The 19,110-nt window shown below is 40.9% G+C and overlaps 1 protein-coding gene across 1 annotated transcript in view; it reads right to left on the reverse strand.

Moving 5' to 3' along the window:
* Window positions 1–19,110, reverse strand: part of Edc3 (Enhancer of mRNA-decapping protein 3) — a 169,191-nt gene that overhangs the window by 117,045 nt on the left and 33,036 nt on the right. The window lies entirely within an intron of this gene.

The following is a 19,110-nucleotide window of genomic DNA, read 5'->3' on the forward strand; positions in this document are numbered from 1 at the left end:
CAAAAGAAAAACTTTAATCAAATTTAAAGTTATTTCCTGTTCTGAAGGAATTATAACACATGGAACATAATTTAATCAGATGACAGTGTAAATACGGCAACTAGACTTACAATATGTTACCAAAATATTAGGGCACTAATAAACAAGCACATTTTAGACAAACCATTGGTTATTCCATACAAGGAAATAAGGTAGCATAGAGGTATAAATATAGCTGAAAATAGAGGTATCACATACAACCAACATGTCATACAGAACAACTGAGAATAAGAATATTCTATATACGACAGATTTTGGGACATTAAAATCTACCAGAGACCTCCCAAGAAGTCCAGAGATTTACAGGAGCAGTTGTCAGTGTGTATCAACCAAGTGTTAGGGTAACTAAGGGTAAGAACAGGTTCAGGTATACTTGCATGTAAACCAATGCTAAGAGCATAGTAAATAAATTTGACAAAGTTGAAGTGTTGGTCAAGTCATCAAATGCAAGTATTGTAGGGATATCAGAGACATGGTATCACTCAGATATAAGGGATGCAGAATTTGAATATGGGAAGTACAACGTGGACAGAAAGGACAGAAGGGGAGAGCAGTTATGCTCTTAGTTAAGAAGCATAAAATCTAAGGCAGTACATCCAGTTTACAAGGATAGCCAGTGCAATGAAAAGTCAGTTTGGTGTGACACAAGCAATGGGAAAACAAAAATGACAGTTCAGGAGTGTATTATAGGCTGAATAATTGTGATGAGTACAACGAACAACTGTACAGAGAAACAGAGTGAGCCAGTGAATCAGAATTAGCATTAGCATTAGCAGAGGCATACGATGCAAGAAAGCAAGCTTATGCAGCATCAGCCAAAAAAAAAAAAAAAAACTTCCACTTCACCCCTCCATTCGTTCGAAATACCTGTCCAGCTGAGCCTTAAATTTATTTAGGCTATCAAATTCCACGGCAAGGGATGGAAGTCTGTTCCACCAACCAACCACCCACTGGCTAAAGGCAAATTTCCACACATCTATCCTACATCTGTCTTTCCTCAATTTGAATTTATGTCCTCACAGGTGATTATTCTGAGCAAGAGGCAGAATCCCATCATCATCGAGCATGCTCAAACCATTCAAGGCTTTATACACCTCTATCAGATCACCTCGCCGGTGCCTAGTTTCCAGACACTGTAATTTGCAAAACTTAAACCTTTCTTCGTAAGAGCAACCCTTTGTTCCATTCACTAATCTTGTTGCCCTTCTCTGTACTCGTTCCAGCAGCTCTATATCCTTCTTAAAATAAGGCCTCCAGACCTGTATACAGTACTCAAGGTGTGGCCTAACCATTGCCTTATACAAGGGAATAATCACCTCCTTATCCCTGCTAGAAAAATTCCTGTATATCATTGATAAGACACCATGGCTTTATACACCTCTTTATACACCTCTTGCAGCCCGTCTGCACTGCTCAGAGAACTTCATATCTGCCTGCACAATTACCCCCAGGTCCTTTTCATTCTCTACCACTGTCAATGTAGTACCACAGAGTTGATATGGTGCTCTGGGGTTGCTGTTTCCCATATGTAGTACTTTACATTTGTCAATGTTAAACTTCATTTGCCACCTCTCAGCCCATCTGAGAGGTGGCAAATGAAAATGGCAAAGGACATTAAGCTTGATACACCATCATCAATATTATTTATAAATACTGAAAACAGTAATGGAGCCAACACTGAACCCTGAGGGACTCAGTGACAAATGTAAAGTACTACATATGGGAAACAGCAACCCCAGAGCACCATATCAACTCTGTGGTACTACACTGACAGTGGTAGAGAATGAAAAGGACCTGGGGGTAATTGTGCAGGCAGATATGAAGTTCTCTGAGCAGTGCAGACGGGCTGCAAGAGGTGTATAAAGAGGTGTATCGTTTTTTTTTTTGAATGTGCTGTTAAAGTTGTGTGGCTGTGTTGGATTTTGTGTTATTTTTCAGAGTAAAGTTAATCGTGGAATGAATTTTTTATACTCGCAGATGCTGATAGTAAAGAGCTTCCAGGTGAGGGTTATTTTTCCTAATTTGGTTAGGTTTTGAAATCAGCGTTTATCGTTTCCGTGCTTTGAAAATATGACGGAGCAGCAGACGCCATTGTTACAGCATGTGCTGCGATATTGCTAATGTATGTTTGACTCCTGATTTATTGATTTGTTTTTATCACTAAAACTAACATGTTTTGGTGATAAAATCAAAGCCTTAAGCTGTCGTACACAGGATTACCTGTGTACGACAGGTAATCCGTCTGTAGTCGTGGGCAACGGCTGCAGTTGGAAAAAACTTTGTTTTTTTTTGCTGTACCTCAGCACATCAAAGACTAAAATGTTTTCTAGTTGCTCAGATTCGAGATTGATTGCGACAAAGCTGTAATAATTGTTACCGCCTTAATAATACAAATGAGGGAGAAAAAGAGAATGCTGGGCTCATCCACTTTCAGCGAGAGGAAAATCAAAGGAAAAATCTGTACAAGGTATGAGATGCATGATTATCCTCGCCAGTTCTTTTCGTACTTGAGAATGATCATTACCGGCTGTGATGAGTTATTACATTTTCTGGTATGATTTTCAGAAACATTTTAAGAATTGTGATATTTTTGAAAATAATGTCGGTCTCTTCTCCACTTCATCGATCATAATTTCAGTATTTTTCATCCATGTTGATTGAACACTCTGAAAACGGTTAAGAGGGTTACTTTTGTTTTTTTTAACAGCACAGCACTATGGAGTGAATTTAACCCCAGGGGCTCACATCTGGTGAGTGTGAGCTTGGCCCACCCACGGTCCTGAGCCGGATATCATCATACCCTTCTACTTTGCTCTCTCTCACAGGGTAACTCAGAAATTTTTTTTTTTGGCTGGTGCAGCATAAGCCTCAGGCTTTCTTGCACCATATGGCTAATAATAATAAATAAATAAATAAATAATAATGACTCCACTAATAACATTAGTCCACGATGAGCAGTGTCCATTGATTACCACTCTCTGTCTTCTCCCCCTCAACCATCCCTTTATCCATAGATAGCAGCAATTTGCCTCCAATGCCACACTGGTCCAATTTGTGCAGCAGTCGTCCATGTGCAACAGTATCAAAAGCCTTTCTAAGATCCAAGTATATAATATCAAAGTTATTCCCTGCATCCAGTTCTTTTGTGATTGCATCATAGTATCCAATCAAATTGGTCAGGCAAGACTTCCCCTTAACAAAACCATGCTGTGTCCGAGCTATAACTGAAGTCTTGTCTAGATAATCCTGCAGTGCTTCTTTAATTTTCCTGGAACAGAAGTTAAACTCACAGGTCTATAATTACTTGTGTCAGCCTTTGATCCTCCTTTGTGAATTGGGGTCACATTTGCACATCTCCAGTCTATGGGTACCTCCCCTGAGTCCAAGGAAGCTCTCATAATTATGACTAAGGGTTTGCTTACCTCCTTTGCTGCCTCCTTTAATATAACTGGATAGATCCCATCCACCCCAGGTGCCTTTCTTGTGTTTATCTTAAACAATTTCTCCTCCACTTTACTCTCAGTTATTACAAGATTATCTAGCTTACTACCAGAGTTGAATACACCTCTGGCATTCCCCTCGCTGAATAACTGTTGTTGTTTGTTATTTGGTTTTTAGGAGCATTAGCAACTAAGGCCATATTGCTCCGGGATATGCGGTGGTCATTCCCTGGCCTTTCCGCAACCTCCGTATTTGGTGGTGACGGGCTCGAACCCCGGTCTAATCAAGAAGAATGTGCTACGCACTGCTGCTCCTTCCCACCTGGCTATGGAGGCGCTGCTGAATAACTCCTTATGTGTGAATGTCGATGCAAAATATTCATTTAGTTCGTTAGCTACCTGAGCAGGATCATCAACAGTTGACCCATCGATATCAAGTGGACCAATCTGATTCATCCCCCTCCTTCTAGAGTTTACATAAGTAAAGAACTCTTTGCTGTTTTTCTTTGCATCCCTTGCCAAAGATTTCTCGTAATCTGCCTTCGCCTGCCTAACTTCGTTTGTAACTTGGTTACAGATCAACTTATATCTATGATAGGCTTCTGTGTCACGTGTTAATTTTTATGTATCCCATGCATTTTTCTTCTCTGCCATATGTCACATTAGTTCATCTGACATCCATTTAGGCCTAAACCTTGAACAATATTTCTTAGATGGTATGTAAAGCCTAGCAGCTTCCAAGATAAGTTCTTTAAATACTGTCTCAGACCATCGTAGTCGCCTTTATGAAAGCAATAATCCTTCCCTTTACCCCCTGATGGTAGTTACCTCTTTGAGTAAATCCCACTTCAGAATGCCTTATAACGGGGACTTTCACTTTCCAGATATTGACTGGAACCTGTGGGCTGGTCACACTCACTTGCAGCATGAATTTTGTGGATTTATTGGATGACTGTTTTCTACAGCAGTAGCATGCTAGAGAGGCAAAAGAAAAAGAGCAACACTCTTCATCTGATTATATATCTGATTATAAGCAGTGATTTTTCATGCATTAAAAATCTGCAGACAAAAGAAGTAATAGGTGGCAGTAATCAGCGTATTGATGTGGAGCAGCCTCTGTAGCCAAGTGGTCAGGAGTGGGAATGCAATAGCACATGCTCTTTGAGTAGACCAGGGTTCAAGCCCCTCACTGCTAAATAAGGTTGATCTGCCAACCTGTACTGGACCAGCGTGGCAGATTATGGTCCATTTCCCTCAACATGAATTGTTGAGGAGACTTCCATCCTGCAATGGATTGATAATGGCTGCAGTTTACCTTTTTTTTTTTTTTTATTAATGTAGAATTTACTTAAAGATGTAAATATCATCAAGGGTAAAGGGAAGGGTTTTCACTTTCATGAAGGAAACTACAGTGGTCTCATGCAGTTTTAGATTCTGTACAGTGGAATCTACTAATAATGATGTGGAACCAACTAATGATGATGTAATGTATGGATTCTAGGTAGCAAAGATGATAATTGTGTGAATTTTGGGCTCCATATTTTTTGCAATTTTCAGTTTAATTATATGCTAGCTATATTTAGTATTAATTGAAAGCTCATAAGTGCCTCTTTCTAAATATACCAACTGAGGAAGGATACATGGTCAGATAAATTATTATTATTGTTTTTCATTCTCATATATAAGTTCTCATAAATATATAATATGGCCATAGATGTTTTCTTGTTGGCAGAAGTTCAATTTCAACTTTCTCCCCACTAATTCTCCCTCAAGTTGCTCCTCTCATTAAGGGTGTAATTTTGCTGTAGCTATGGATGAAGCATAAAGTACTCTCTCTCTCTCTCTCTCTCTACTACTGCCTTTCATTGAGACTTAGGTGAAATATCTCGCCAATGTTCAAGATTGCTAATGCTCCTACAGTATCTCATTCACTACAAATATGGAAAAGCAACTATTAGATATGATAGAACAAGTATGCAGCATAGGTAACATTTCAAATAAATACACCATTAAGTGCTAACGATGTAGCAGCATAACTGCGAGCTGCTGTTCCAAAGTTGACATTGTAAGCTTAACCCTTCATCAGATACATACATATCTTTCATTATTTCTGGGAACAAGATGTCACTGTGTACGTGTGTCTCAATAGCTTTCTACATTGCTTCTCGGAAGCCATTGGTATTGGTTTCGTTTTCCCAAGCTGTTATGATTCAGTCTGCTGTTTGTATCTGTGAGATACAGTGCATCTGTCTGCATAAGTGGTGCTGCATTAATGGAAGAAATTAATGGAGGCACTGGTTAAAGAAGCATTGCAGGTTCATCTAGACACGATTTCAGTTATAGCTCGCACACAGCATGGGTTTGTTAAGGGGAAGTCTTGTCTGACCAATGTGATTGGATACTATGATGTGGTCACAAAGGAACTAGATGCAAAGAATAATTTTGATATTATATATTTCAATCTTAGAAAGGCTTTTGATACTGTTGCACATGGAAGACTATTGTACAAGTTGGAGCAGTGTGGCATTGGAGACAAATTGCTGCTATGGATAAAGGGATGGTTGAGTGGGAGAAGACAGAGAGTGGTAATCAATGAACACTGCTCTTCGTGGACTAACTTTATTAGTGATGTCCCCCAGGGTTCGGTGTTGGTACCATTGTTGTTTTCTGTATTTATTAATGATATTGATGAAGATATATCAGGCTTAATGTCTAATTTTGCAGATGATAAGAAGGTTGGCAGGGTTGTAAATGACACTACGCTGCTGCAACAGGAACTAGAAAAGTTGAGCAGATGGGCTGAGAGGTGACAACTGAAGTTTAACATTGACAAATGTAAAGTACTGCGTATGAGTAACAGTAACCCCAGAATAACATATCAACTGTGTGGTGCTGCACTCAGGGTGGTAGAGAATGAAAAGGACCTAGGGGTAGTTGTGCCGTCAGATATGAAGTGTTCTGAGCAGTGCAGAGTGTCTGCAAATGTAGCTCATGGTGTCTTGTCAATGATGCACAGGAATTTTTCTAGCAGGGATAAGGGGGTGATTATATCCTTGTATAAGGAAATGGTCAGGCCACACCTTGAGTACTGTGTACAGGTCTGGAGGCCTCATTTTAGGAAGTATGTAGAGCTGCTGGAACGAGTACAGAGAAGGCAACAAGATTAGTCAATGGAACAAAGGGATGCTCTTATGAAGAAAGGCTTAAGAAAAGAAAAATGCATGGGATGCATAATAATTATCAGGTGATACAGAAGCCTATGGCAGGTTATAAAATATGTCTACAACCAAGTCATAAAGGAGGCTAGGCAAGCGAAGGCAGATTACAATAAGTCTCTGCAAATAAAGCCAACAAAATTAGCAAAGACTTCTTTACTGGTATTAACAGTGGAAGTAAGGGATTGAATCACATTGGTCTACTTGATATCGATGATTTAATTGTTCATGAATCTGAGGCGACAGGTTGGGAGGAGATACCAGAAGTTTATCAAACTCTTAACAGTAAGTTGAAAAATTTTGTGATAACTGACAGTAAAATGGGAGAGAAATTGTTGAAGATAAACACAAAAAAAAAGGCACCTGGGGTGGATGGGATTTATCCAATTATATTAAGGGAGGTAGCAAAGGAGGTAAGCAAACCTTAGGCATAATTAAGAGAGCATCTTTGGAGTCAAGGGATGCCCCTGCGGACTGCAGATGTACAAATATATCCCTAATTCATAAAGAGGTGCCAAAGGGTGATGAGCAATTACACACCTGTTAGCTAAACTTCTGTTCTAGGGAAAATAATGGAGTGTCTGGTTAAAGAGGTAATGCAGGACCAGCTAGACAGAAGTGCAGTTATACACCTTGGTCCTTGAGGTTGTCACTGATATTCTCTCAGATATGCCAGACAAGCTGTACTTGCCACCTGGGAGTCTAAAACGCTGATGGAACTGATATTCGGGTGACACTCAAGTCAAGTGGGCCCAATTTCGACGAAGTCTGTGACAGCCAAATCCTCTGCTTGCACCTTCACGATGGTGGGACTGTTAATAATAATTGGGACTGTTAATACAATATCAACAAATCTGGTTCGCTATTTCGAAAGGGTCACTCACAAGCTGGATTTAGGGAATAATTTCGACATTGTTTATTTAGATTTCAGCAAAGCTTTTGACTCAGTCCCACATGAGCGGTTGCTTTATAAGCTGGAACAGGTTGGAATCACTGGGAAAATCCTTAGATGGATAGCAGGATGGCTTCAGGGCAGGAGGCAGAGGGGTTGTGATAAATGGCTATTCCTCAGATTGGGTGATGTAAGAAGTGGGGTTCCACAAGGATCAGTATTAGGACCACTGTTGTTTTTAATTTACATAAATGACATTGATGAAGGGATAGAGGGCGTGATGTCTAAATTTGCAGATGATGTTAAAATTGGTAGAGTAGTTAATGATCACTGTCAAGCTGAGCTTCTTCAGAGAGACCTAGATAGACTTCAGGAATGGTCAGAAAAATGGCAGCTCTGCTTTAATCCAACAAAGTGTAAGGTATTACACCTGGGAAACAGTAATCCTAAAATAACTTATTCACTTGGTGGAGTTCAACTAAACCCTGTACTGGAAGAAAGGGACTTGGGTATTACGATACGGTCAGACATGAAATTCTCTGAGCATTGTAAACAGGTTGCAAGGAAGGCCCATGGTGTCCTATCGATGATCTATCGAACTTTTGCAAGTAGAGACAGGGACTTGATAATCCCATTATATAAGGCTTATGTTAGACCACACTTGGAATACTGTGTTCGAGTATGGAGACCGCACCTAAAGAAAGACATCGAGCTTCTTGAAAGGGTGCAAAGACAGGTAACTCGCCTGGTGAGATCAGCAAAAGGGCGTCCTTATGAAGAAAGACTTCGAATATGTGGGTTGCAGAGTTTGGAAACTAGACACCTTAGAGGAGATTTGATTGAGGTGTTTAAGGTTCTGAGAGGCATCAGTAAAATGAATGAGGACGAAATTTTCAAGATTATAAATGATGCTAGAACTAGGGGACATAAATTCAAGTTACGGGGGGAAATGTTTAGATTGGACTGCAGGAAGTTTTATTTTAGCCAGAGAGTTTGGGGAAATTCAAAGGGCATCTGGATAGTACTTTCGGGAAAGGAAAGCGAATAGGATGATAGGTTTAATTTCCTTTTTTTTTTTTTTTTTTATTAATTATTATTATTTTTTGTTGTTGTTGTTGTTTTTATCATTGTTTTGTTCGGATTTTTTTTTTTTTTTTTGGCTGGTGCAGCATAAGCCATAGGCTTTCTTGCACCATGCGGCCATTACTAATACTAATAATCCTTGGTATAACCTCCATGCACAAGTACATGGTGGGCAACCACCCAGGGATGAACCAACGTAAGCAGGGGTTGAGGTGTGGTGCCCACACCACATGGAGGAACGCCGCCCCTCTATGTTACCAAGCAGTACTATCATCAACCGGCACAATACCACCACTTTGCTTATTGGAGGCTTGAAGTGGTGGAACCCATGTTTAGTCTCTAGAGCTAAGTTCCGGTCAACCCTACCCCCTATCTCTTCCATCATGCAGTATGACTGATGACTTTTGAGGTTATGATGACCACCGTGGCGAGATCCAATATTCCTTACATTTCGATGATTTAACTGCTCATGTAGGTCTAAAAACGGTGTTCGCAGGCCGGTCGCTAGTTAGTACACCAGACCGAACCTATTGGTAACTCTTTAGGAGGCTTCTGGATCAGCTAGTGTATAATCTTGATACATCTACTCTGCCAGATAGTGACTGGAGGGAGTCCGAGTAGTGTGTATGTGGGGGGCTGTCGAGGCCACGTTATGTCAAGGATCTGGGTATATTCTTACCACATGTACACCATATCCAAAAATTTCATTACTTCATACAGCATGTCCCACTCACTTTATCTTACTATTGAATACACAATGAATTGTCAAACTAATAGAGCAAGCTTATCTGCAAAAAGATCTAAACCTCCCAAGGACTTCCTAATTCATTTCACAAATATACGCGGTCTCAATTCTAATCTCAACGATGTCCATTTCCACTTGCAGTCTGCCAAACCCCATGTACTTTTTCTGACAGAATCTCAGTTATCGGTTGATTCAACTACTGCTCATCTCAGATGCCCAAATTATTCGCTGTATGATTCCTTTCACCTCAAAGGTGGTACTTGTGCATATGTCCGTTCTGATATTCCCTGTCAGAGACTTGGCAATTTGGAATCTCCTCTCTTTGATCTTCTCTGGCTCAAAATCTCTTTACCTCATTGTGTCAAATTCATCTGTTGTCTCTACCGTTCTCCCAACTCCACTAATGACTTGGAACTCTTTGACTTCCTCTCTTTGCAACTTGACTTTCTCTAGTCCAACTTTCCTAACAGTGAGGTAATTTGGTGATTTTAATGTTCACAACTCCAGCTGGCTTCCATTTTCTTGTCACACCAACCCAGCTGGTCGAGATGCTGAGGCTTTTGCAATTACTAATGACTTTTCACAGATTGTTCATTTACCTACAAGAATACAAGACAATCCTAATCATACAGCCAATACGCTTTATCTTTTTCTCACAAACAACCCTTCTAAGTACACGATCAAAGTGAGAGGTCCTTTAGGCACTTCAGATCACAACTTGGTGATTGTCTCTTCTCCAATGGAACCTTTATCTCATGACTATTCCCAACCTCGTGTTGTTTTGCATTACAAGAATGCAAAATGGGATGACCTGCGGGACTTCTTTTCTTATTTTCCTTGGTCGGATTACTGTTCAAAAACTTCTGATGTCAACATTTGCTCAGATCGTGTCAGTGAAATTATTCTTGCAGGAATGGAATACTTTATCTCACACTCCACTTTAAAATCTCGTCCTTTATCTAAACCTTGGTTTTCCAATAAATGTGCTAAGGCTGTTCAAGAGAAGAATGTTGCATATCGTAATTGGCTCGTTTCTAATTCTTCAGTTTCATTTTTTTGTACACCAAAGCTCGCAACAATTGTAAAGCAGTTATTAATCAGTCTAAACTAGCGATTGAACAGGCTAAGAGCTTCTTGCCCTAATGGTAGCCGAGCATTCTGGTCTCTTGCCAAAGCTATTGGCCGCAACTTTTGCACATCTCTGCTCCCATCTCTGTCTAAACCAGATGGTTCTGTTGTCACTTCAGCCAAGGATAAAACTGACCTGCTAGCATCCCATTTTTCTGCCAACTCATGTATTAATGATCTTGGTAAAACACCTCCCACCATTCCCAACACTCTCCATTCAATGCCTCCTGTGGTCCTCCATCAAAAGGATGTCAGAAGGATTTTGACAAATCTTGATGCTAAGAAAGCTCCAGGTCCTGATGGTATTTTTTCTCCACTTGTTCTCAAAACCTGTGCTACTCAACTTACTCCTATTCTTTACCACCTTTTTTCACTTTCTTATTCCAAAGGTGTTTTTCCTTCTGCTTGGAAATTTTCTCATATCCAGCCAGTTCCTAAAAAGGGTGACAAATTCCTCCCATCCAATTATCGTCCCATTGCAATTACTTCTACTCTCCTAAAGTAATGGAGAAATCAATTAACCGCCAACTCTTAAACTACCTAGAAACCTTCCGTCTGATCAACGATCGCCAGTATGGATTCCGTCAGTGTCGATCCACTGGTGATATTCTGGCTTATGTTACCCATTTATGGACTAATTCAATGGAAAGGTTCGGTGAAACACAAGTAGTTGCTCTTGACATCTCAAAGGCTTTCAATCGTGTTTGACATAAAGGTCTTCTAAACAAGCTTCCATCTTATGGTTTGCCAACTGTTTTTAGTAATTGGTTATCCAGTTTTCTCTCTGTTCGCTCACTGAGGGTGATGGTAGATGGCTCTCTGTCTTCTAACTTCTCCACTAATGCTGGTGTCCCCCAAGGTTCAGTTCTTTCCCCCACTCTTTTCCTCTTGTATATTAATGACCTTCTTCCATTGACTGGAAATCCTATCCATAGTTTTGCCGATGATAGCACATTGCATTCCACTTTCAATTTAGAGAAACCTTGTCCTGCTCAATCAGCTTTAACTTCTCGAAAATCTGCTACCAATTCCTTAAATGCCAATCTTCAGATGATTCTCCAGTGGGGCAAAGACAACTTGGTTGATTTCAACCCTTCTAAAACTCAGACTTGTCTTATATCTCGCAAAAAGGATTCTTCTGCTCCTATGCTTTTCTTTAGTGACACTCCAATTTCTAGGCAAAATGATATATCTCTTTTGGGGATTACCCTGACTTCTAATCTCTCTTGGCACAAGCACATTACTAATATTGCTTCTTCTGCATCTAAAAAACTTAGTTTTCTCTTTTGCTCTCGGCGTTACTTTTCTTCCAAACAGCTGCCCACTCTGTATAAATCGCAAATCCGCCCTACCATGGAATATTGTTCCCACATCTTGGGTGGTGCCCCCAAAACCTCTCTCAGGCTTCTTGATTCCATTCAGAAGAGGGCAGTTAGGTTAATCAATGATTCATCTCTAACAGAGTCTCTCCACTCGCTGTCTCATAGATGTACTGTTTCTGCTGCATGCCTCTTCTACAGATACTTCCATGGGCACTGTTCTTCTGAATTGGCTTCTATAATTCCCGCTCTTTCTTTCAAAACAGTCCGAACACGTGCCGCCACCAGCCAACATCCATTTACTGTCCAACTTCAAACTCACAGAACCAACTTTTCATCTTCCTCATTTATTCATTCAACTGCCATTTTCTGGAACAACCTTCCTTCATACGTATTTCCTGAAAATTACAGTCTACAGAAGTTCAAGTCCAATGTCAACAAATATCTTCTTTCGTCTTCTCAACCTTCAAGCCAAGCACGGTACTAAGTACTATAGGTTCTAACACCTCTCGTGTTTGGGGTTTACATAAAAAAAAAAAAAAAAAAAACTTCAGTCACAGCATACATTTGTAAAGGGAAGATCTTGTCTGATCTATTTAATTGGATAGATACTATGACACTGTGACAGGAATGATGCAAAAAATAATTTTGGTATCATATACAGTGGATTCCGGTTATTTGGGCCATGGGTTAATCGGGGCAGCCATTTATTTGGGACAAATCTTAAAAAACAGAACCCAATCAAGAAAATAGCCAGGGTTTACTTCGCTTAATTGGGACAAAATGCCGTTTAATTGGGGCAGGAGACCGCAAAACTGGAGATTACCCTACGATTGTCTCCGACCGTACCACCTAGTTCGGTCGGATTTCTGGAGGTCACAACCATAAAACAATAAAAACAATTAGCAGTCACCTGTTTATTGGGCATGCCAGTAATGCGAGGTGAACGGTCACACCGTTTTGGCTCTGCTGAATGTAAGTTAAAAATAATGATATTTTCAATGATGAGATGTCCATTTGATACTGCCGGAATCCTTGTGCGAACACGCATCTAAATACAGCCATACCAGGGATAATAGTCGTTCAGGTAAATAGATATATTATTATCATGTTTGAATGCTCTTTATGACGATTGGCACTCGCATATTCTGCATAGCTTCTGTTAACTGTACTTATCCTCAGTAATCCTAGCCTACAGCGATCGTAGCATTGTCTCTACTGAGGGAAGAACACCTGTCCGTGTCTCAACACCTTGAGCAGTGGCCGGACGGAACTGATGCTATTAACCCTATACGAAATTGAAAGCCCACAAACAATAGTGACCCTTCTTTGTGTCTGCTCTAAAAGAATTACGTGGAAGCCACTGTAAAAGAATTCGGATCAACGTTAAAATTTGCTGCCTTCAAATAGTAGCAGTGAAATAAGCAATATGCAGATGGAAGATTGTATACACACTTGTCAGGCCTGTCTGAAGAAGGTCAAACATATACTAATATGCAATAGTGACTGCGGCCGCTCCTTATGCGGAAACTGATCTGGACAGTCACAAATCTTTAAAATGTCAAAGTCAGCTGAAGAACGTTACGTTTGTGCTCATTGCCGGAGGGTATCCCCAAGGAAATCTGAAATCTCACCAGAGAAACCCGGTTCGACGTCACAAGACGTGAATCGAGTTCAGAAACTGGAGGGCACAGAGCCAGCTACTTCGACCACTGATACTGAAAGTGCCACTCCGTTTCTCGGACCAATTGACTCTGAGGATACTCCCAGTGAAACCAGTAACGTAAAGAGATCCCCACGACCAAGCGCACCATCGGAACACAGCACGATCTCAATCCTACCTCTCACGTCAGCACTGCCTCATAGACTGAATGGACCCACGCACCCGAGGCAGCCGCGTCGATTTGGATGCCAAAGAGTGTCAGCATGTACTCTGATGCGGAGGTCACAATGGAAACGAATAGGCAGTATTCAATAGGGCTGCGAAATAAAAACCTTCCTGTTCATTCCACCCAACCTCATATAACTGATGAGTTCCTGTTGCCAATGTTGAGTAACTTCAAGGCTGTGCTGCTAAAACGTGTACAATCGGAGTTTGATACATTTTACGATACGTGTTACGAGCTTTTCTCTAGCAAAATTCGTGAGGATGTGAAACGCAGCATAAGTCATTCTATTCCTGCGTCAGTGCTGTGGAAAATATGCAGAAAGCGATCACTACACAGAAAAATATCGCATTCCCATGCAAAAGGCAATAATATACCTCCAATGCGGTCCTCAACTGACACGTCAAATGAAAAGATAAAAATTCCACCGAGTGAGCACTCCATGTTCCTTCCAACCAGCCGTAGCACAGCCATCATGAGTGCCTCACAATCTATACACATGCACAATTCATGCCGTCGTGAAGAAAGTCCAGAAATTATGCCATCGGTACACACGAGGATTGCACCAAGAAGTGACATCAGCCATCATATGGAACCGCTAGTTCATGATGCTGAAATTCGTCCTAATAAAAAGGCCATCAGAACAACATGGGCAGGGATTGTGGCTAGATCTCAGCCCCCATCCCACTCACAACACTCCATCACCAAGGGTCAAACAGTCACACAAACCAGGTGCACGAATGAAAAATGCATGTGTAACAGGCATGTCAAATTCTTCTAGGCTCAGACCCATGATGCCACATCCCAACAAAACATCTAAGGATTTCTGCATCCCCTAACAACTCCTGAACAAGTAGCTAACATCCTTCTTCAAGACCTCTACGTCAGTGCGGAAGCCACTAAGCTACCTACCAAGAGCAATAATTACGCTTCATTCAAGTTATCCTGTGAACCAACGTCCGTCGAAGCTATCAGTAACCCCTCTTCCTGGCCGATTGGTGTTATTGTCCGACCGTTCTACCCAAGCAACAGCGTCAGAAGGAGAAACATCACGGAGCACGCATCGGACACTCGACTAAATGGACGCTGACTCAAGATCCAGGCTCTATATTGGTCGCGCCCCTTACACCATACACAAAACAAAACAGTCGGTTCAACCATCGCAATAGACAACAGCCCCATTTTACCCCATAGCCCAGCCCAAATTCTCCGAGCAAGCAAGACAAGCTACACTGGCCGATCCCAACCGTGATCATAATGCGACACCCACGACCTCATGTGGTACTTCCTCCTTCGAAGTCCAAAAATTTAATTCAAGTTTACCGCTCTAATACCGTAAGTGTAATGTATCAGAACGTGAGAAGCTTGCGAAATAAAATGGAGACTATGGAGCAAATCCTGCTAGCAGGCGAATTCGATATTTTAGCTATATCCAAAACATAGCTTGAGCACGAGCAGCAGAATATAGTGATAGCTACACCAGCAGGCTATGTGACAGAGTTCACATCCAGGAGGAATAGAAGGGGAGGTGGTGTTGCTATGTTCTTCAAAGACGTGACCTTCAAATTGATCAACACTATCTACAGTGACTCACCAAATTTCGAAGCCCTAGCCGTGACAATGCTCAGAAACGCATCCACAATAGATATCTGTGTAATGTATATCCCGCCGGTACCCTTGATATCATTACTGAGGCAGCCAACTGGGCAATCACCCACTTTCACCCCTCAGCTCACAATATCGCCATCGGGGATTTCAACCTCACTCCACAGCTCACTGCCCACAAGAAGATCCTTGTTGACTACATGAAGTCAGCAAATATACACTTAATCGATCACTGCCCTACTAGAGGAGAAAACCACCTTGACTTGCTATTTTCCTCCTTAGCATGTATGATTGAAGAACTACCTGAGACGCACTACAAATTGGATCACGACCCTATCTACGCAAAATTAATTATTCCTACTCGGGGACCACCTGCCCGAAAAAACGTTCAAACTGCCGTCATTGTCAGCCCCAAGCTCCTTAACATCCAAAAATGCCTGCAAGCTGCCACCCTTATACCTTGGCATGTCTTTGAAACGTGTGACGTTCCACTTGTGGTAACACTATTAACAAACTGGGTAAACACCATTGCACAATATTCCGCATCAAAGAAGATAAGGATCTCATCTTACTCCAAAGCCTGGTGGAATCCAACTGTACACATGGCCTTCCTGTTAAAGCAGCAGCTACACCAGATCTGGAAAAGAATTCAACAGACTTCCGACTGGATATCTTATTCAAGAGCACGAGCGCAATTTAATAGGGAGAAATCACGAGCAATAACAGCACATCTGGGTGCCCAACTTCAAAAAGGGAAAATCCCATACCGCTTCAGGTCCCATAGCTTTCCTAGTCAGCTGGACCCAACTCAGTGGTTAGATCATATTACCAGATTTAATATGCGTGCAGATCAACTAAACTCTCTTTTATGTCCCGACAATGAATTACAACAAGACATCTTGCATTCCATCACCATCGCTACACACCAGCTGACAGCAGCAATAAACTCCCTTCCAGCGACAGCAACCGCGGGGGCCGACAAAGTACTGCAATTCATGGTAAAATGCCTCAGTCCGTTCATCCTCCAACCGCTCAAGTCCATCTTCAACGGAATTCTAACAACAAGAAATTTTCCTAAAGCCTGAAATAGCTACCTTGTCAGACCACATCCAAAAGTTCGAAACCCCACTCTACCCAGGCACTTTTGGCCGATATCTAACTCCTCAACACTCCTGAAAATCCTGGAAAAATTTATGCTGCCCACCTTAATGAATCAGATTCTTGGGGATAGGCTGCCACAGGTCCACTACGCAATCCGAAACCAATCCACAGTGACGAACCTCCTTGCAACCACATGTAATATATTGTCCGCTTTTGAACAGCAAGAGGAACTTGCAATCACGTACCTGGATATTGAAGCTGCCTTTGACGCCATCAACGTGTCGGCGCTCCTCCACTTACTGGAAGACCACTATCTAATCCAAGGTAATATCCTCTGGTTCATAGCATCACTCCTCTATGATAGGGTACTACAAGTCGATGCCTATGCACAATCGCACAAGAAGGCAATTTCTGCTGGTGTTCCGCAAGGAGGAGTCCTATCTGGCTTATTATTTACAGCCATCATTGTGCCTCTTGTCCGTAACAATGAGAAAATCATCACCTATGCAGATGATATAAAAATTCTAACGCGTATTGCTTCCAACAATCACCTTGAAGCTACAGAAAGTATTAATAATAGTCTCATCAATGTCGCCTCTTACCTCAAACAGTATGGACTCTCGATCAACCCACAAAAAACAAAGCTAATGGTGTTCTCTCTCTCAGACCAACCCCTACAATAATATCCCCAACACTCGATGGAACTGTAATATCTGCCACTCCTACACATGCGGATTTGGGAATAGTATTTGACCCAAAACTCCGGTTTCATGCTCATGTAGACAAGCTCACTTCCAGAGCAACCTCTCTCCGATGGCTAGCTAAACAACTAATTTATGTTAAGGAGCCACGTGTAATTAAGAAATTCATCAGAACAGTAATCTATTCTCCACTCCTCTATGCTGCTGAAGTGTGGGCATCAGCAACTACTACAACGAAGAAACCAATCCTCTCTGCAAAATTCTGGCTGCTTAAATGAGCTAACTGGAAAGCTTGTCTCCACCACAGGACAGAACTACAGCCTTAGCTACCTCACTGGGGATGCAGCGACTGCCTGACATCATCGAAATACAACGACTGATAGCTACAGTTAAAATGATCACGGGTCAGATCTCAACACCGTCCATTTGGGATTTGTGTTACCGGCGAATACCCAAGCCAGAACTTCGATCAACCCCGATGCTCTGCTTGAGGAATCGGAGGCTTCATATCTCAAACCACTTCCTCCCAAACCAAATGCTACCGGAAGTACAGCACCTCGACGCTGACTTGCAGAGATTTTGCAGCAATAAAACCTACAGGAAAGAAGTGTTAGCAGCTCGCTCCAATCCCAGAATCGAATGAGAACAAGTTCGTGCGCCCTCCACACCATCTGCCAAGCTCTCCTGTGCCACAACAAAATTCGTTTGACAGAGAAGTGCCATTCATGTATATTTTATATAATTATATTGTAAATAAAATTATAAATAAGATATTTTTATTGTAAATTTTATTGTAAATATAGTTAATACTGTGTAATGTGAAGAAGTGTAATGACATGTTTACATGTTACATTTTTAATTTTAGAATGTGCATTATCCATTATATATCTTGATGTGAGCATTATCTATTCTGATGTGAGCCCCTGGCCGTTGGCCGTGACGGGACAATTGCAACTTCACTTAAATCTATATATGTACATTGTATTCATTTAGTTGCAATAAAGATTTTCTCTCTCTCTATAAACAATAGTAAACTCGATCTTATTGAATTTGCGATATTACTGACAGCTGGAATTCTGTGGGTTATTATGGTAAAATGTGTTTACACTTCCATGGAATCTTCAATCATATAAAAAAATTAATTTTCAGAATCTTCTCTTCATTCCTATTTTTAAAGCTTCGTAATTCGTTACTCCATTCTCACTTGCACATACCGTGTTACTTGCAATTTGTGTGTGTCGTGTTCTTTGTTATTGATTGCTTATCTTTTTACTGTTTTAAATTTTAACCATCACCCACAAATGTCAGTGAACAGAAGTGTTAACTAGTTAGTATGTACATACTACAGTACGTATTAATTATTCCAATTATCACGTATATTCTTCCGATTTTCATGTATCATTTAATTTTTTAATTGGTAAGGTAATAAAGGGTAAATTTGTGCTTAATATATCTTTACTTTTATAGCCTGTGGATAATATTCCTACTATTTTCGCTAATCAGAATCGCTGTCTAATAGAATTAAAATTCAATTCACAAACATGATCACAATGACCGATGCTTACTACACATCGTATAGTGAACGATACTTTACTATGGTGAGTTCATCTTAAAGTGATTTGATTGTACAGTGAATCAATTGTAAAGGAGGGGTACATTGTATTTTTAACTATTTACGTGAAACTTCGGATAATTGGGGCAGCCGCTTAATCGGGCTAAAATGCACTAGTCTCGATGTGTCCCAAACAACCGGAATCGACTGTACTTAGATTTCAGGAAAGCTTCTGATACTGTAGATAAAGGAATGATTGAGTAGGAGAAGACAGAGAGTAGTTATCAATGAACACTGTTCTCTGTGGACTAATGTTGTTAGTGGAGTCATAGAGGGTTCGGTTCTGGGGTCATCATTGTTTTCCGTATTTTATCAATGATATTGATGAGTGTATATCAGGCTTA

Source organism: Mastigoproctus giganteus, chromosome 7, assembly GCF_048544385.1.
Source record: "Mastigoproctus giganteus isolate SK-2022 chromosome 7, ASM4854438v1, whole genome shotgun sequence".
Lineage (NCBI taxonomy): Eukaryota > Metazoa > Arthropoda > Arachnida > Uropygi > Thelyphonidae > Mastigoproctus > Mastigoproctus giganteus.